At 42.1% G+C, this 21,249-nt stretch overlaps 1 non-coding gene across 1 annotated transcript; it reads left to right on the forward strand.

The window, feature by feature from the left end:
• Positions 1-19,712: 19,712 nt before the first annotated feature.
• Positions 19,713-19,819, forward strand: LOC122062190. The gene has a single exon (XR_006134819.1). It is a non-coding gene; the product is annotated as a small nucleolar RNA R71 (small nucleolar RNA).
• Positions 19,820-21,249: the final 1,430 nt, after the last annotated feature.

The following is a 21,249-nucleotide window of genomic DNA, read 5'->3' on the forward strand; positions in this document are numbered from 1 at the left end:
CTAGGAATCCAGAAACAAAAGGTCATGGTTGGTCTCCAAGTAACCTGCAAAACCAAGGAAGGGTAAGTACAGCATCAGGCAAATAGAATTTCAGTGTCAGACATGGCATAACTCAGTGAGATCGTTCAAAAGAGAACAAACAGTGGTCCCTGGAGAATGGCGTTGGGCCCTGACCACCTAGTTATCTCCCCACTTTGTGGCCATGGGGAAGAAGAATGTCTCAGGATCCCTCAGTTTAGGGGCTATGGTCCCCAGGAGCTCAAAACACCAGGGTTATTTCAAGAAATCAAAGTAAGAAAGTGCAGAATAAATGACTGAAAGGAAATAGATATAAGAAGGAAAGTTACCTAAAAAATGTAACCTGCCCCCTTGAGGCCCCTATCGTGATAGGACAGTAGGTCCAGGGACAGCAGCAGATATGCATAGGTGGCCCAGCCCCAGTCCCAGGTATCTATTGTGCGAAGATCTTTGAGGAAGTACACCAGGCGTATATCCACTCCCCCTTGGAGGTCACTGAAGAGGCATTGACCCACAGCAAACAGCAGGAAGGAACATGCTATTTGAGACATGTTGCTTGGATTCTCCCCTAGGCCGACTTTCCACCATCGGGCACTAATCTCCCCTAGGTGGATGCACGTCTGGCCAGCTTTAATGGTGATACTGGTAAGATCTGCAAACTCCCTAGCAGTCGGAAATCCTGTGGGTAGGGTCATGGTTCTACCCCCAAATGGATTGCCTTTCAAGGCATAGAACCACATAGGCATAATGGTAACCTCACCAATAGGAAGGTGGAAAGTGTGAGTACTCAGCCACCACCGCTCCATCAGGGCCCCCACTAATGCCGGATTAAACTTTTGGGTCTCTATAAGGGCCAGCCAGCACAGATAGGTATCATTAACCACCTCCTTCACCCTGTGAAGGAGCATCCTATGCCAGGACTGAACCATGTTCGGAAGGCCATAGGAGGCCAAGGTAGGCAGTTCCTTCCCCTCATGTTAATGGAAATAATAAACAAATAATGAAAGAAAAGAAGCAACAAAAACCAAAAACAATACAAAATAGGAATAAAAAATGATCAAAATAATAAATGAAATGTAAAGACTTACCCAGGAACCCCATATGGAGTTGCAGATGTGATTCTGGCTATTGTGAAGGGTTTGCCCAGAATACCAATCGCCCCAGCCCTAATCCCTATGGGAAAGAGTGTTGCAACTCTCGAACTGAACCTCTCCCAGAGTCTTCCTCTTCCTCCTTTCAGCCATATTTTTAGAAATTGTAAAAATCCCTAAAAACTTTTAAAAATTACAAGAAGCCCCAGAAATTTTCTCAAATTGCACAAATTCCCTCAAGAATATCAAATTCTCCAAGTAGCTCCTCCCTAAAAAACAAGATGAATATCTTTAAGAACTCCAAGAACAAACTTTAAGAATAGGAGGAGAAACTTCAAGAAAAACCAGAGGGTTATAGGAACTCACTTCACTCAGAAAAGTTATGAAGAATGAATAGGTGAGGGGACCCATTTTATAAAAAAATGTTTTCCCAAAAAAAATTTTAAGATTCTGAATCAAGCATCAAGAATCAAAAGATTCTAAATCAACATCAAGAATCAAATTCCAAATCAACATCAAAAATCAAATTCCAAATCAAAAATCGAGAATCAAGGAAAAAATCAAGGGGAGACATAATTTACTTTGCCCCAAGTGGCCCAATCTCATTTACTCAGCCCCAGGTAGCCCAATCTTATTGACCCGGCCCTAGGCAGCCCAATCACATTTATCTGGCCCCATGTGGCCCAATGTTGTTAATCCAGCCCCAGGAGGCCCTTTTTCTTTGAGTCAGATCCGAGTGGCCCGATCTCATGGATGAAATCCCTGAACTGGCACATGTGAAGCCTGGCTAAGGAAAATCCAAGCATCAAACATTTTTTACCTGTAACAAGATTGGAAGAGCAGCGAATTCCTCTCCTATAACCATCAGTCCTAGATCATCCAGATTTGCTTGAAAGACCCAGCCTGGAGACCATATTCCCTGAACTGGCATATGCATAGCCCAGCTAAGGAAGAATCAGGATCAAAATACTAACTTTTTTTTTTTTCAGGATTGGAAGAGTAACGAATTCCTTTCCCCCAATTGATAGCCTAGGTAGCTCCTAAAACTTTAGAGATATTATCTGTTGCATTTTTTCAACTCCATCATAACTGAGCAAGATGACTGCAGTATATGCTCCGGGTGACAAAATGTGGCTATTCTTTTCTTTGCCCTTCGGCTTTTGGCACAGGCCTAGGCCACAGAGGGGCTTTCTGTAGACACCCAATTTTGTCACCCTCCTCTGGCTATAATAAAATATGGATCTTGTGTGTGACTTCTGGCTTCTGACCGACAGAGATGCCGAAGTAAACATTCCCTATCCGAAACCCTAGAATCCCCACACGGGAGAGAGGAAGGTCTAATCTTGAATTTTCATATATGAAGGAATCTGGTCAATATCATGTAGATAAATAGTGCTCATAAACATGATTTTGATGATATATGATACACCAAAATTGGTCCGATGGATCTCTGACAATTATCCCTAGAAAATCACGCCTTGCCGCACATATGTCACGCACATAGACAGTCCCGCTGGAAACCTGGAAAGTCCCCCACCTAGCCTAAATACCCCCAAAACTCATCCCTTACCTACCCAGATAACCCCAAAACACTTCCGGGTCTAAAACCCTAGAAATCCCCACGCGGGAGGGAAGGGGTCTAATTTTGGATTTTTACAGAAGAAGGAATCTGGTCAAGATGACTGTATAGATGAATAGTGCTTGAGAATACAATTTTGACAATATATGATACACCAAAATTGGACCGACGGATCTCCCATAATCATCACCAGAAACCCATAATCACGTGCTCATTGCAACCTCTGGCCAACAGGCCAGCCCTCGCGCATGCTTGCTGCCCACGGGCTACAACATATGCATACAACCATGCCATGAACACAGCCATGCACATAGCCCCATAGCCATGCACATAGCAATGCACATAGCCCTATAGCCATGCACACAACCTGGCCGCACACCCCTATCGCATGCTACGTGCCCCCACTGCACAGCATAAATGCCCCCATTGCACGTATGCATGCCCCCACAGCACAGCATGCGAGCCCCTGTTGCATAGTATGCATGCCCTTGCAGCATGGTGTGCATGCCCTTGTTGCATGCTCGTGCACTCCGCGCTTGCACCATGTGCATATGACCCGCACACCCGTGCCAACCTGGCTCGCACACCTATGCCAGCTTGACCCGCATCCATTGCCCAAACCTGCACCACCTCTACTATTACCCTTGTGTCATTCGTCATGCATCCATGATGTCATCCGCACTACATACCCTAAAATTTCTCTCTCCTCCCAATTTTCTGAAAATCGTTTTTTTAGCTGGAATTTCTCTCTCCTCCCGCTTTTTTAAAAATGCCTTTTCTCAGTTGGAATATTTCTCTCCTCCCACTTTTTTGAAAACCCCTTCTTTTTTTATTTGGAGTTTCTCTCTCCTCCAACTTTTCTAAAAGCCTCCTTTTTTCAACTGGAATTTGTCTCTTCTCTAGTTTTTCCAAAAACCCCATCTTTTTTTAGCTGGAATTTCTCTCTTCTCTCGTTTTTCCAAAAATCACCTTTTTTCAACTATAATTTCTCTCACCTCCCATTTTTTTTGAAAACCCTCTTTTACCCAAAGGAAAAAAGCCCTCCCCACCTATTTTTGCCTTCAACTCCCCCTTTTTCCCATTGGACAAAAATCCTATCTCCTCACTATTAGCCAAGAAGCCCCTTTCGTCCACCGGATAAAGGGATTCCCCTCGCCTGTTTAGCCAAAAAAAACTATAAATACCCCCCTCCCTTAGAAAAAACACACCAACACATCAGATTCCCCTTCACTCTTTCAGAGTGAAATTTTCCTCCCCTCCCCCCTCTTGATTTTCTTCTAATCTTCGCAGTGATCTTTGTCAAGATCCAAAAACTCATTCAGATCTTTGAAGTGTTCTTCGGGATCTTGAAGATCTTCAATCCAAATTTTTAGTTAGATCCAATTTTTAGCCAAAATAGTATGTTCTTGAGCTACCTCCATTGAGTGTTCTTGAGTGTTCTTAAGCATTCTTAAGTGTTTTTCAGCATTCTTGAGATAGAAACCCCCCCTTTTTGAGGTTCTTCGGGTCTACAAAGAGATCTTTGTTAAGATCTGAAACTCTGTTCGGATCTTCAATGTGTTCTTTGGGACTTTGGAGTTCTTCAATCCATTTTTAGGTCAGCCCGTGTCTTTTTAGAAAGAGCCTTTCCTAGCTGAACCCCTGTCTGAGTGTCCTTGGAATCTTTCCAGAAGTAGCCATTCACAGCAGAAGCTCTGCCGAGGTGCCACCTCAGCCTAGCCCTCCCTTAGACTATCCATAGTGGAAGATCTGTCGGAGTGCTACCTCATCCCAGGCCCAGAAATAGCCTTCCCTAGTCAAAGCTTTGTTCGAATCCAAAGTAAAAAATAGCCTTCCCTAGCCAAAGCTCTATCCGAATCCTAATCTGAAAGTAATCGTTCCTAGCCAGAACGCTGTCCGAATACCATCACAATCAGCATCTCCTAAAAAAGGAAGTTGGAGGTTAAGACCATCTTCCCTTGAGCTAGGAGAATCTGAAAGACAGTCCAAACCAGTACTAGCTAGGGGCCTACCCCTCTTGACCCGAAACAGGGGTTAAGTTTAGGTATAATTTCTCAACCAACTCATCATAATGTAAACTTTATACATGCCTTGTTTTAGTGTATATAGTAGTTTGAATTCAATCAATGTATATATGTGTTATAACTTAGCCATACATGTGGAATAGTAATAATTATGGAAAATGTTCGTCCTCAAGCATCTAGCAAGAAGAGTGGTTGAACCAGGTAGATTGGGTGCTTAACACCTTCCCAACTCTGTAACCTGACACTTACCCTAAATCTCTGGACCAAACCAAATTTCAGGCCCTTTTCTTAGGAATTGGGCCCACCCCCAGGTCCTAGACCCATAATCTTAGGAGGCGACTCCAAACCCCATTTGCATTATCCCAATCCCTGAATTGGACCATCATCAAAACTCCCATCCCAAATGATGAATTTTACACTCTTACGAAATAGGCCTCCACGTATCTCCACGTGGCTATATAGCGGAGCGGGGCCCATAAGTAAAACACACACAACTCAAACCACTCCCCTCACATGAAGGTGAAGAAAGAGAGAGGAGAGAGGACGGGGGTGCATAGCCTATCTCTAGCCGCTACCCTCATAGTGGCGACTCTGCTGAGGATAAATGTCAAGCTTCCGATACTAGATGCTACCTCTAATGTAAGAACATTTTCCACCACCTTTGTTTGGAAATATGTTTGGCTAACCCTATGTTTGTAATTGTATTCGCTAACTGTATCATGCATCGTGCTCGAAGTGAAATCATTTGGCGAGGGACTCCCTATCATGCCCGCATCCTTGGGGAGTTCAGTGTATATCATAGAGAGTACTCTGAGAGCAAATGATATCCGCTTCCTATACAAGAATGAAAGGTATCGTCAAACAGTGAGGATGTTGTATTTGTGCCAGCACCCTCAGGGAGGTCCGTATGATATTCTGAGATCGAATGCATCATCAAACGGCGAGGATGTCCGTATTTGTGCCAGCACCCTTGGGGAGGTCCAAACACTTTACAACATTCTGAGATCAAATGATGGTTACCCTACATTACACTTTTGCACATAATCACTCACGGTTCCACCATCCCATGGCCAATTGCTTAACCTTGTGTGTAGTCATGTGTAATGGGCAAGGAAGTCACCCCTTTGATCTCGCACCTATGGGTATATCAAAAGGATCACATACCTTGCGTATATAGATCCTATCAAGGAAGCCTTATCAGTCCTATTGCATCCACCACATGCTCACATCATGTAGAAAATAGATGAAGAAGCTAGGAGCGCCATAAGCTAATTCTAGAACTTGCCTGTGGTCTTGAAAAGGAATGTTCCTACACCATATTCCCATCGTAAAGAATTGCTTACCTAAAGTGGATTTCGGATAAAAGGTGTCCCTCCTCCTCAAGGAAAAAGTCCAAATACGTGAATCAGGGGCAGTCCCATCAGAGCCACGTCAAGTCCCGAGAAGTCCTGAGAAAATCAGGAGAAAAGACACCTAGTGGAAAAAGAGTAAGGAAAGCATGGCTTTATGACATGGAATGTCTTATAGGAATATTCTCAACAAGCCATTTGTATGAACTTCCCGCTTATGACATTGGGTGGACTAGGGGTATCAAACCTTATCCACCCCTACCATTTAGTGGACTGACTTTAGATGAGTCATTTGTTATTAATTTGATGAATGTGTGAACGAGAGGTTGGGAATTTAAGAATCTTAAAATAAACCACTTTTGGTTCAGGAAAAATTCCACATGTTAAGTATTCATTGTGGTCCCTTTGGACACGTCAGGGTAATCGGTTGACTCGCCTAAGTCCAGAATCACCTCCATCATCTCTTCGAGATTGTCTACTACCAGGTGATTACAGCCCCGTAAGTATGGATCCACCCAATATTGAAACACCCGAACAGGCCTGGGTCCATCCCGTTGAGACCCTGCAGAAAAAGATGGATGAGGTCAAAAGAGGGATAGCTCAGATACTGTATACACTTCAGAACCCTCCTAAAGCTGATCCCAGGAATGAGCCGACACTGACAACAGGAGATGTAGACCAAAATGCAGCTATAGATCATCGTGGGAATTCTTCCTGAGTTAACTTATGGGAACCAGAGCATGCCCGACCAACTGATCAGAGAGGATCTACACCTACCTTTTTGAATGGTCAATGAGGGGCCTATTCCAGGGCCCCTCCTCCTAGGGTAGTGATTAAATATGAAGAAGTGGAATTTGCAGCACACGTCCACTTTGAGCCTCTAGAGACGGAGAAAGTAAGGAAGCTCAGAGAGCAGTTAGAGAAGTTGGAGAACATGATTCGAGTAGGAAAAGGCTCAGAAGGCTAAGCAGTGGATTATGAGGAAATGATTTTCCTCTCTGGAGCAAGAATTTTAGAAAAATTCAAGTGGTAGACTAATAGATTTGATGGGTTAGAAGACCCTAAGGCTCATTTCAAGGTCTTCCTCAGCATTGCCAACTCATGGCAACTTACAGATAACTAGATGGGGTAAGCCTTCATGTTAACCCTATCAGGACCAGCACTGAGGTGGCTCACACAGTTAGAGTTGTCACAAACTCAGAATTGGGAGATAGTAGTGAAGGGCTTCACCAAATAGTACTCCTACAATACTGAGGTGGATGTGAAATGTCAGGACCTTGAGATGTTAAGGCAGCAGCCTAAAGAAGGATTCACTGCCTTCTTGATGAGATTTAAAGACAAGGCTGCCAAGATGGTAGATAAGCCTTCAAAACTAGAGCATGTAGAGATGTTAATAGAGAACCTATTAAAGCCCTATTATTATGTTCTCTACTATCGGCAATTGCAAACTTTTGATGCCTTGATAGCCACAGGCACAAGGGTGGAGAACAGAATTCTGAGAGAGGCCCAGTATCAAGGATCCTATCAAGATGCAAGCAGGAACACTCAAGTTGGATGAGGAAAGGGTCCAGAAACTAATATGGTGAGTGCAGTTCAGCAATTAGTCTCACCAGCCACCTCTTCACAATGCTTTATATTACAAGTAGATGCACCCGCCCAAAAGGCTTCTCACCCAAGAAGGTAGTTTTCTGATTTGGAAATACCCATAACACTAGCATATAAGAAGTTAAAGAAGCAAGGATTGCTAGGGACAGTAGCTCCAAGAGTAATCAGCAACCCTCCTCCAGCTTGTTATAGGAATCATGAGTATTGTGCCTACAATACTCAGAACGGGCACAATACTGAAAGATGTTTGAGTTTACAACATGCAATTTAGGACTTGTTAGACAATGGAACCATTGAGGTCAAGATCAAGCAGCCCCCCAATGTCAATACCAACCCACACCCTGATCATGTGAACAATCTGGATGAAGAAACTATAGAGAGTGACCCCACTCAACTCATTGGACCTAGAGCAAGGAAGAATCATATGAATGCCCGTGCTTACAGGAAAGTCATGAGTCAAAGGGCTAGAATCATAAAATCCCCCAGAAGAAGAGATTCATCAGAGGAAGAGTTTGAAGATCATATGCGGTCATTCGTCCTTCCTCATCCATAGAAGGGTCCACCGCACCACATTACCAGCCTGCACCATATTATCAACTTCCACCATATTATCAGCCTTCGCCATATCATCAACCTTTTCCCCAACATCAAAGTGCAGGAACCTTTTCATCCTATCACCCCTAGTCTTCATATCCTACCTCTCATGTAACATCATCTTCATACCATCCCACTTTATATCCCTCATCAGCCTCATACCAAATCCATTCTCAAGGTTTGATGTATAACCCAAAAGAAGGATGGATAGATGAGTACGATTGGAAGGATATGCTTGCATTACTAGATTCCTAAAGATGACTTCATCAACAGGGTCAGTAAATGCATTAGGGGAAGACCAGTTGAGTGATCCCGTTTCTCAAATTCAGATTGCTGTAACTTCATAAGACAATCCAGAGGTAATTGAAGTGATTATAGCTGATCTTCTCAGAGCAGTAACCATATTAGCCATAGGGGAGCAGATCAAAGAATACACTTCCTAAATCCACATAGAGTGACACAAAGGATGATGAGTCAGGACTGGTCCAACTTTGAGCCAGTAATGATAGGACCAACCCTATGGAAATCTTTCGGTCCGTACGCTCTGAATACTATGAGTGTTTGGATGCTAAAGAATTTGATGATCCTGAGGAATTTGATAAAGAATCAAGTGGGAGTGAAATCAGCAAAGAAGAGAATGATGACGATGACGATGAGGACGAAAATGAAGATGAGAAGGATGGAGATGACTCTGATTCTCGAGAGGATGATGGGTGTCTAGATTGGGATGACTACCAAGGGCCTTGGTACGATGATTATGAGGATGAGTCAGAATATTACTCACCAGAACATCCGACATGTTTCTCATTCTATGTCATTAGCAATGATGACCTAATAGCTGATCCCAAAAGTGGCATTTACCCATCCCTATACATGGACGGAGATGATTGTACATCAGATTCAGAAAATGAGAGGGAATCTAGAGAGCCGAGGCAAGTTTATATGGACGAACGTACTCCACATTTGAGTTGGAAGAAAAATTGTGTGAAGTGTATTCCAACACATTGAGAATTTAAGAAAGGATAGAAGAAATTGAAAAAAAATGCTAAGAGAAGTAACCGTCAGTGATCTTTAATACAGAGAGGAATTGGATGATCTAGAGGAAATAGGACCAGATGACACAATCGCAAAGGCGGTAGATGCTGCATTCCAATATGTTTCCAATGCAGTTAAGAAGTTACGAGCCAGGGCAGTGGATATTTGTGGAGGTCCTTAACTTCCCACCCCAAGCAAGGAAGGAGAATCAGAAGAAGATGATTCTATGGTGGGATAATCACCCTAACCAACAGTGATGATGAAGATAGTTATCCAACCGAGATTATTGTGAAAAAACCAATCAACGTGATGGAAACTAGAAGTGGAAAATACTACAAGGGAAATACTCTAGCAGTAGAGCAGCCAAGGGTTAATGAGGCAGGAACTAGCAGTGCGAAGAAAGAGCTAGAGAACTCAGTCTTGGCTCAACTCAAGAAGTCCTAGGAAAACATCTCCACTTAAGGTCTCTCGCTAATGTGTAAGTGCAGATTAAGATAAATCCGATGCACCTTGCATATATAGTAGGAGCAACATATGTAGTGCAGTCCCTGATATTCTTGAATTTTGAGCTTCCTAAGGAAACCTTACACAATCGGGCTCTCCACATTATAGTTGAATGCATTAACAAAGTAGTTCCCCAAGTTCTTGTTGACAATGGCTCCTCTTTGAATGTGCTACCATTAAGATCAACAAAGAGTATCAGCATCAACTTGAATGAAATGAGGCCAACCACCCAAACCATAAGGGCACACGATAATACCAAGAGGAAGATCCTTGGCATCATTACCCTTACTATAAAGATTAGCCCGGTGAAGTTTGATGTTGATTTCTAAGTTATTGATATACCGACAACTTTTAATATACTCTTGGGAAGGCCTTGGTTGCATCCTACGAAGGTGGTATCCTCTAGTCTCCATCAAAAAATGAAGTTCATTCATGAGGGGAAGGTGGTCTTAGTGGCCAGAGATCCTAAAGTGCTTAACACTCTAGCCAACATTGAAAATGGGGAAGAACAAAACCGGGAGGTGCAACTGAGTGGCTTTGAAATAGACATCACTTGCGTAGCTATTGCCAAAGAAGCTCCAAAGGAGAAATCCCAGCTAACTATGAATCCATCTGGAGTCCACCAATGAATCAAATGATGAAGAATATGTAGTACATTCCTGGCATGGGGCTAGGGAAATATCATCAAGAAGTTCCAAAGCAGCCTAGTTTGGTAGTGAACAAAGGGAAGAATGGTCTCGGGTACACTCCCCCAACTGTCAAAGGGTAGAAAGTGCTGAAGATGACTAGGAAGATCTTCGTCACTTACTACCCTACTCTCAATGGATACTTTATGAAAGAAGGAGAGGATTTTCTCTTTTGTGGAAATGTGGAGCCGTGGTTTGATGAAACTGCCATCAAGATGCAACTGGGACTTGAAATTTTCTTCCAAGACGAGTTCAATTACATGACTCATGAAGTGGAACAACAAAAAATGCTAGTCAAAGAAGGTGAACAAGACAATTGCATCAATGGGATAGCAGAAATTGCACCATTGGGATAGCAGAAATTGCACTGATTAAGACAGGGTCTTCCTCTGGTAATCCTACAACATTGATCCAATCTAAGGAGGCACCTAGTCCTTGAGTTCTCATAAAGAAAGAATGGGAAAATAAGATACGGCTCACCAAGAGTCTACTGCTTCCCATTGATTTGAAAGGTTTCATTTGCTCTCTCCTACAAGAGCCAAGAGCCTGAGAGTTGCATGAGCTCAAGCCCCATCCTTTCAAAGGAAGAAGTGTGTATACAAAATAGAGGAGAGCATAGAGGATGATGGATTATATGTACTGTGCCTGAACCAATTGCAATGGGAAGCTATAGTTATCATTGAAGAAATTCATCAAGGTCTCTGTGGACCCCACATAGATGCCAAGATGTTATCTAAGAAGATCCTCAGGCTAGGATATTACTAGATCACAATGGAACCAGATTGCGTGGACTTTGTTAGGAAATGCCACAAGTGTCAGATATTTACTAATATCATACATATCCCGCCAAAAGAGTTGCATTCGCTCAGTTTACCTTGGGCATTCTCCACTTGGGGCATTGATATCATTGGAAAGGTCAACCCTAAAGTATCCAACTGCCAGGAGTTCATCTTGGTAGCCATTGATTATTTCAACAAGTGGATAGAAGCTCAATCCTATGCACTCCTCACATCTGCTAAGGTGGCCAAGTTCATTCAGGAAAATATCATTTCTCGATATGGAGTACCTCAAGAATTGATAACAGATTAAGGATCCCACTTCTGAAGCAAGACCGAAAAAATCTGCATAAAATTTGGTATCAAAAGGCATCGCTCTACCACTTACAGGCCATAGACAAATGGGGCAGTAGAAACAGCTAACAAGAATATCAAAGTCATTCTATTGAAAATAGCAAAAATACACAAGGATGGGCATTACCGGGGCGATAAGGGTAACTCTTTTCCCTTTGGTGTATGGAGTTGAGGCAGTTCTACCCGTGAAAATCCTAATACTGTCCTTAAGAGTACTCCTTGATAGTTAGCTACCTAAAGGAGAATGGGTGAAGTCTAGATATGATGAGCTCAACTTTCTCGATGAAAGGCATATGAAAGCCATGGATAATCTGAAGAAATATCAATTGAGAATGGCTAGGGCCTTCAACAAGAATGTAAAGCCCCGTCAAATAGAAGAGGGTGAACTTGTTCTTTGGGAACAAAGAGCCCCAATTCATGACCCAAGAGGAAAATTCAGGCCCAACTGGAGCAGCCTATTTATTTTCAAAGAAATTTTATTAAGCAAGGCTATGAAGCTCATAGACCACAACGGCGAAGAAATACCCTAACTGGTCAACATGAATCAACTTAAGAAATATTATGTCTGAAAGGGTGAATAGCCGAAACTACTTCAGACTTGATTCCTTTCGAGGGATACGTAGGCAACTTGACATGTGCAAGTGTGGTCTCAACCATCTAAAGGCAATAAGTCAGTTCCTTGATTAATAGTCAAAGTACCTTAAAAAGATCATCATAATTTGTGTCTCCCAAGAATTTCCATTTGGCATGAAAGGCCATTAGGTATTTTTCAGCCACCTATTGGTCTGTCACTTCTTACCCAGGATTCTATCCCCTAAAAGAAAATCGCCACCTGACACCAGTTCATCAAGGCTAGCTTGTCTTCCACCCTTGATCAGTAAAAAAAAAAAAAAAAGAGCTTGATGCAACAATGGTAAAGGTTTGTGTGAATCATTAGCTAATGAGTAATGCTTTGATAAAATCATCATATCTTGTTGTTTGTATTGGTTTCAGGAAAACGCATGGGTTTATTGATAAGACGTTGAGGAAATGGACCTTGGACATAAATATATGGGCACCAGGATTGCTGGAATCCATAAATGTGTCATTTTTAGGCCGGATTGGATATCTGAAGCTACGTCACCAATTGCTCCGGTAGGTGCCTCAACACTGGGATGCCAACCTCTAGGTATTTCAGTTTGGATTAGTAGAGATTTTCCTAATTCTTGAAGAATTTCAGGTTTATATGCTATCTCGACCCAAAGGCAATTTATTCCAACCCTCTTTGAAGAAAGATTGCTTAGAGGAAATTCAAGATTTCTTCGGATGGAAAGAAGAAGTAAAGTAGTTTGTCAGGTATGGGAAGATTAACATTCTGAAGGTGGCTCAGATGTTCATCCAATATCTACCAATGGGAGGAATCCATTAGCAGAGATCCCTGGATGCTTATTTACTTTGCCTGATAGCTCATTATGTTCTCCGCCCTCCCGGGCACGGTGCACCATCTATTCTAATTGAGGTAATAAAATAGTTGAAAAAGGGAGGTGGCATCATCCCTATAGTTCTTGTAGAAATATTCAAGGGATTTGATGACATGACCTATGGCCATAGATTCGGACTACATCATTATTAGGGGAGTCCTACTATTTTTGAGATTTGGCTCCTCGAGAAACTGAAGCTCACCACACCATTAAGGTGAAGCCCACTCGGAGCCCTTCGCTACCAGGACAAGAGGGAAGTTTCGGAATTCGATCTCATCACTGATTGGGAGAAGTACCTGCAGAGAGGAAATGTACAAGATATCACATGGAGGGACCCAGGGAGGCCACAAGAAGATTTTTTGATAAAGACTCCTTGTTACAATTATGACAATTTGATGGGATTGACACAGACATCCTTTTATTTGTCTATGTACATCATCCGCCAATACAAGCTCGAGGAGACAGACCTAGAATAGTTAATGAACTTTCACCCACCTTAAGAATTGTCTCCCCACCTTGTTATTCACCTATCCCGTCGGTGGTAGGAAAATAGTCCCCCTTTTTATATAGTTCACTTGATAATGGAATGAGGAAGTATTTGGATTTTCGTGTTATCCCGATTTTTCTAATTATGACTTGAGTTATGGAATTGATTGTGCCTAAGCATTGCAGACAAACAAAAAAAATAGAAAAAAAAAGAGAAGAAAGATTTTCTTTGTGTCAAAATTGAGTTTTCATAAGATGTTAAAATAAAATGATGAACAAACAAGGGGAGGGAAAAAGAAAAAAGAAAGAAAATATCCATGTGTTTGTGTTTTTAGTGAATGCAGGAACAAATCCCTATGGGTCAGAAACCATCATCTGAACCGTACTATGAACCATCCTCATGGAGTACCGGGGAACCCACGGATGCTAGTCTAGTCTACTCTAGCCTCAGTGTCATATTCTGAATCAGTCCATCCTGCTATGTAATTTCTTACTCGTAGGAACTAACTTGGCTCTCTAAGGCGGTGATCCTTCCATCCTAAGGAATACAGGAAAGGAACAAGAGAAGAATAACGAAAGAAAAAGGGTAGAAAGAAAGAAAGAAGAAAGTGGGAAATACCTTGGCAACTATCACCTCGCACAGGCTGTAGTGCTGACCAAATGACTAAAAAGAAATAGATATGAGAAGGAAAGTTACCGAAATAATGTAGCCTACCTCCTTGAGGCCCCTATCCCCATAGGACAGCAGGTCCAGGGACTACAGGAGATATGCATAGGTGGCCCCACCCTAGTCCCCGGTATCTACTATGCGAAGATCTTTGAGGAAGTACACCAGGCGGATATCCACTCCCCCTTGGAGGTCATTGAAGAGGTACTGACCCACAACAAACAACTAGAAGGAACGTGCTATCTGAGACATGTTGCTCGGATTCTCCCCCAGGCTGGATTTCCACCATCGGGCACTAATCTCCCCTAGGCGGATGCATGTCTAGCTGGCTTTAATGGTGATACCAGTCAGATCTGCAAACTCCCTGGTAGTTGGAAATCCTACAGGGGTCATGGTTCTACCCCCAAATGGAATGCCTATCAAGGCATAGAAGCACATAGGCGTAATGGTAACCTTGCCAATAGGAAAGTGGAAAGTGTGAGTACTAAGCCACCACCACTACATCAGGGCCCCCCACCAATGCCGAATTAAACTTCCAGGTCTCTACTAGGGCTAGTTGGTACAGATAGGTATCATCAACCATCTCCTTCACCCTACGAGGGAGCATCCTTTGCTAGGATTGAACCATGTTTGGATGGCTGTAGGAGGCCAAGGTAGGCGGTTCCTTCCCCTCATGCTAATGGAAATAATAACTAAATAATAAAAGAAAAGAAGTAGCAAAAAGCAAAAACAATACAAAACAGGAATAAAAGATGATCAAAATAATGATGAAATGTAAAGACTTGCCCAAGAACCACATATGGAGTTGCAGATGTGATTCCGACGGTTGTGAAGGGTTTACTCGAAATATCAATCGACCTGGCCCACATCCCTATGGGAAAGATTGCTGCAACTCTCGAGCTGAACCTCTCCCAGAGTCTTCCTCTTCTTCCTTTTAGCCATATTTTTAGAAATTACAAAAAGCCTCAGAAAACTTTTAGAAATTATAAGAAGCCCTAGAAAGCTTCCCAAATTGCACAAAATCCCTCAAGAATACTAAATTCTTCAAATAGCTCCTCCCTAAAAAATAAGATGAATATCTTCAAGAACTCCAAGAACAAACTTCAAGAACAAGAGGGGAAACTTCATGAAAAACTATAGAGTTCTAGGAAATCACTTCACTAAGAAAACTTAGAATGAAGAATGAACAGGGGAGGGGACCCATTTTTTATAAATAAATTTTCTCCCAAAAAAAACTTTTGAAGATTCTAAATCAAGCATCAAGCATCAAAACATTTCAAATCAACATCAAGAATCAAATTTCAAATCAACATCAAAAATCAAATTCTAAACCAAAAATCAAGAATCAAGGAAAAAGATCATGAGGAGACATAATTTACTCGGCCCCAGGTGGCCCAATATCCGGCCCCAGGTTGCCCATTGTTGTTAATCCGGCCCCAGGATGCCCTTTTCGTTTTAGTCGGATCCGAGTGGCCAAATCTCATGGACCAAATCCCTAAACTGGCACATGTGAAGCCTGGCTAAGGAAAATCCAAGAGTCAAACATTTTTTACTTGTTGCAAGATTAGAAGAGCAGTGAATTCCTCTCTTCTAACCATCGGTCCCAGATAGTCCAAATTTTCTAAAAAGACCCAGTTTAGAACCATATTCCCTGAACTGGCACATGCAAGGCCCAGCTAAAGAAGAATTAGGATCAAAATACTCATTTTTTTTTTGAAAGATTGGAAAAGCAGTGAATTCCTTTCCCCCAATTGGTAGCCTAAGTAAGTTCTAAAACTTTAGAGAAATTATCTATTGTATTTTTTCAGCTCCATTATAACTGAGCAAGATAACGACAATATATGCTCCGAGTGACAAAATGTGGTCGTTCTTTTTTTTTCCCTTCAGCTGTTGGCATAGGCCTTAGCTAAAGAGGGACATTCTGTAGACACCCAATTTTATCACCCTCCTCTGGCTATGATGAAATATGGATCTTGGGCACAACTTCTAGCTTCCGATCGAAAGAGATGCTGATGGAAACATTCCCTATCCGAAACCCTAGAATCCACGTGAGGGAAAGAGGAAGGTCTAGTTTGGACTTTTCATATATGAAGGAATCTGGTCAAGATGACCATGCAGATAAATAGTGCTTGGAAACATGTTTCAGATGATATATGATACATCAAAATTGGGCTGACGGATCTCTCACAATCATCCCCAAAAAATCATACCTTGCCGCACATATGTCGTGCACATAGATAGTCCCGCTGGACACCTTGAAAAATCCCCCATGTAGACCAAATATCCCCAAATTTCATCCCCTACCTACCCAGATAACCCCGGAACACTCCCGGGTCTAAAACCCTAGAAATCCTTACACAGGAGGGAAGGGGTCAAATTTTAGACTTTTATATACGAAGAAATCCATTCAAGATGACAGTACAGATGAATAGTGCTCAGAAATACAATTTCAAGAGTATATGATACGCCAAAATCAGACCAACAGAACTCCCGTAATCATGTGCGCACTGCGAGCTCTGGCCAATAGGCCAGCCCGCTTATGTGCTCGCTACCCACGGGCTGCAACACATGCATGCAGCCATGCCATGCACATAGCCTGGCCGCACACCCCTGTAGTATGCTGCACGCCCCCACCACACAGCATGCGTGCCCCTGTCGCACAACATGCACGCCCCCGCCGCACACATGCGCACCCCTACCGCACACTTTGCGTGCCCCTGCTGCATTGCCGTGCACACTAAGCCTACCCCATGAGCATGTGACCCACACACCCGTGCCAACCTGGCTCACACACCCATACCAGCCTGACCCACACCCGCTACCCATGCTTGTACCACCTTGACCATTACCCTTATGTCATCTGTCTCGCATCTGTGATGTCACCCTCACTACCTACCCTAAAATTTCTCTCTCCAATTTTTCTAAAAATCCCTTTTTTCGATTGGAATTTCTCTCTCCTCTCACTTTTTCAAAAACCCCTTCTTTTTTTTGTTGGAATTTCTCTCTCCTCCCGCTTTTTTAAAAATCCCTTTTTTCAGCTGGAATTTCTCTCTCCTCCCACTTTTTCAAAAACCCCTTCTTTTTTTAGGCAGAATTTCTCTCTCCTCTCGCTTTTCCAAAAATCCCTTTTTTCAGCTAGAATTTCCCTCTCCTCCTGGTTGTTTGAAAAACCCGCTTTTTTCAGTTGAATTTCTCTCTCCTCCTGCTTTTCTGAAAATCCCCTTTTTTTAGTTGGAATTTCTCTCTCCTCCCATTTTTTTGAAAACCCCTTCTTTTTTTAGTTGGAATTTCTCTCTCCTCCCATTTTTTTGAAAACCCCTTCTTTTTTCAGCTAGAATTTCTCTCTCCTCCCATTTTACCCATTGGAGAAAAGCCCTCCCCACCCATTTTTGCCTTCAACCCTTTACCCATTGGACAAAAATCCTATCTCCTCACTATTAGGCAAGAACCCCCTACCATCCACTGGATAAAGGGATTCCCCCCTTTCCTGTTTAGCGGAAAAAACTATAAATACCCCCGCCCTTAGAAAAAACACACCAACACACCAGAATCCCCTTCACTCTTTCAGAGTGAAATTTTCCTCCCCTCCCCCCTCTTGATTTTCTTCTAATCTTTGGAACGATCTTCGTCAAGATCAGAAAACTCATTCAGATCATCAAAGTGCTTCGAAGTGTTCCTTAGGATCTTAAAGATCTTCAATCAAAATTCTTAGTTAGATCCAGTTTTTAGCTAAAAATAGTATGTTCTTGAGCCACCTCCCTTGAGTGTTCTTGAGCGTTCTTGAGCATTCTTGATGGTTCCTGAGATAGAAACGCCCCGTTTTGAGGTTCTTTAGGTCTACGAAGAGATCTTTATTAAGATATGAAACTCTATTCTGATCTTTAAAGTGTTCTTCAGGACTTTGGAGTTCTTCAATCCATTTTTAGGTCAACCCGTGTCTTTTCAAAAATAACCTTTCCTAGCCAACCCCTGTCCGAGTGTCCCTAGAATCTTTCTAGAAATAGCCATTCCCAATGGAAGCACTGTTGAAGTGCCACCTCAGCCTAGCTCTCCCTTAGTCTATCCCTAGAGGAAGCTCTGCCGGAGTGCTACCTCATCCCAAGCCCAGAAATAGCCTTCCCTAACTGAAGCTCTATCCGAATCCAAATCCAGAAATAACCTTCCCTAACCGAAGCTCTATCCGAATCCCAATACGAAAGTAATCGCTCCTAGCCAGAATGCTGTCCGAATACCATCACAATCAGCATCTCCCAAAAAAGGAAGTTGGTGGTCAAGACCATCTTCCCCTGAGCTAGGAGAATCCATAAGACAGTCCGAACTGATACTAGTCAGGGGCCCACCCCTCTTGACCCGAAACAGGGGTTAAGTTTAGGTATAATTTCTCAACCACATCGTTATAATGTAAACTTTATACATGCCTTGTTTTAGAGTATATAGTAGTTTGAATTCAATTAATGTATATATGTGTGATAACTTAGCCATACAGGTGGAATAGTAATAATTGTGAAAAATATTCATTCTCAAGCACCTAGCAAGAAGACCGGTTGAGCCGAGCAGATTGGGTGCTTAACACCTTCCCAACTCTGTAACCTGACGCTTACCCTAAATCTCTGGACCATACCAAATTTTGGGCCTTTTTCTCAGGAATCGGGCCCACCCCGAGGTCCTAATCCCATAACCCACGGTGGCGACTCCAAATTCCATTTATATGATCCCAATCCCCAAATTGGACCATCATCAAAATCGTTATCTCAAATGATGAATTTTACACTCTTACGAAATAAGCCTCCACGTATCTCCATACGAAGATACGATAGTACGGGGCCCACAAGCAAATCACACACGACTCGAACCCCTCCCCTCACATAAAGGTGAAGTAAGAGAGAGGAGAGAGGATGGAGATGCACAACCCATCTCTGGCTGCTACCCTCACAGGGTCCAGGTTGACCTTGATTATGGAAATTAGAAGGCCTTGCTTGGTTGCTCTAGTTCCAGGAGAAATTTGGGTGATATCTCCATCCTGGATTGTAAGTGTTACTATATGGATTATTCTGATATAAGGCATTCACACTTTCATTGGAAGTTCCCCAAGAGTTGTTGGGGCATTCTTCTATGACATGTCTAGGGGACTGGCACCAAGCACAAATCTTAACCAAATTGACTGTTGATGGCTTTCTAAGAACAATGGCTCTCTAAGATTGATGGCTCTCTAAGAACAATAGCCTCAATCCTCTTGATTAGGCTATCCAAATGGGTTTCCTTAGCTTCTATCCCATCCACAAAATATCCCTTCCCTCCTATAGTTCTTTCACTATCTTGGGTTGATTCCCACTCACAGGTTTGTCAGCTAAGTCAAGTAAGAATTCCCACGCCTTTCCTTCATCTGTAAAGGATGTGAATCCCTTAGGGCATATAGCCTGTATCATTTGTTTAGTTAGGTAATCAATACCTTCATAAATTATTTGATATAAGTGCCATAAGTCTAGGCCATGGTGAGGGCATTCTTGGAGTAGATCCTTGAATCTCTCCATAAGTTTGGAAAAGGACTCACTGGGCTTTTGCCTAAACTAAAGGATATCACTTCTAAGCTTATTGGTCTTATGAGCTGGAAAAAACTTCTTAAGGAAGGCAGCTATGAATTTCTCCCATGTGGTTATGGAATTTGTGAGTAACCCATACAACCACTTCTTAGCTTAGTCTTTTAATGCAAAAGTGATGAACCTAAGCTTAACAGCATCATCAAAAAGCTATTGGATCTTAATTAGAACACATAACTCTTCAAATTCTCTTAGAAATAGGTATGCATCTTCAGAGGTCAGCCCATGGAAGTGGGGCAACATAGTAATGTATTGAGATTTGAGCTCAAAATTATTGTCCTGGGCTTGTTATAGAATTATGGAGGAAGGTTGGGCTGTTCTAATGGGGTAGAACCTATCTTTCAGAGATTTAGGTGGAGGGTTTTGTTGTTGGTCTCCCATATTGAAAGGTTTTAAATAGAGCAAACGTATAGGGTCACAACTTGTTGGATCTCTTCTTTCTAATCAATTCTTAGTATTACATACCCACATAACACTCATGCAACAGAAAACTACCCACAACTAGAGTAAGCCAAGCATAAAAGAATGGAAAGAAAAAACTTTTTTTGGCTTTTTTTTATTTTTTGGAGCTTACCAGTAAGGATTCAGGGTTGCTCAGGTCAATTCTTGAGGTACTACTACAAGGCAAAACCTATCTTTATCATACTGTGAGGCTTGGTGACCTCCACCGATGCAACTATTATTGCAAGTTGTTCTTCTTAGGAATTCAATAAAAGGAAAATAAAAACAAAACAAAGGAAACAAAGTACTCCGATTTACGAAAAGAAAGCGAAAAATAACATGGAACTGTCTCCCTGGTAATGGCACCAAAAACTTGTTATGATTTAAAATGTAACCGTAGGCATACGAATCAGTGTAGCTACGGGTCGAACAAAGGGAGAGCTGCCACTTTATTTTTGGCTTCTTTTAATAATGCAAAGTGAACCGATTAATGGTTGTTATCTAATTCTAACTACCGTCCTAAACATATGTATCTAAAATAATGTGCTAACCATTCGTCATCTAAGAATTTAAATACGCAAGCCATGCAATTAAAATTAAATAAATAAATAAAAACAACCCACATAATTAAAAAGCAATGAAGGAAAAAATTCTGAAATAAAAATAAAGTAAAAGAAAGGGGATAAAGCTAGAGAGAGGCTCACAAGTAGGTTTCTCTACGTAGCTTGAGGGATGCATCATAATATGAGCTTCCCTACTTGACCAGAGAGTCACTCTTACAAGGGTTACTCTACTTGGCTTTAGGGAAAGGGAGGCAATTAAAATAAAAACAATAAAATGATGGTTCTATGGCTAGGATGAGCAAAGCCAACACATACACTAGCCATGAACCTTGGGGAAAAGGGAAAGTAGTAATGTAACGACTGAAATTAAAATCCTAAATTAAGAAAGAAAAGGGTAGTCAGAAGAGGGAATAAGAGGAG

The sequence above is a fragment of the Macadamia integrifolia genome, chromosome 14 (assembly GCF_013358625.1).
Source record: "Macadamia integrifolia cultivar HAES 741 chromosome 14, SCU_Mint_v3, whole genome shotgun sequence".
NCBI lineage: Eukaryota > Viridiplantae > Streptophyta > Magnoliopsida > Proteales > Proteaceae > Macadamia > Macadamia integrifolia.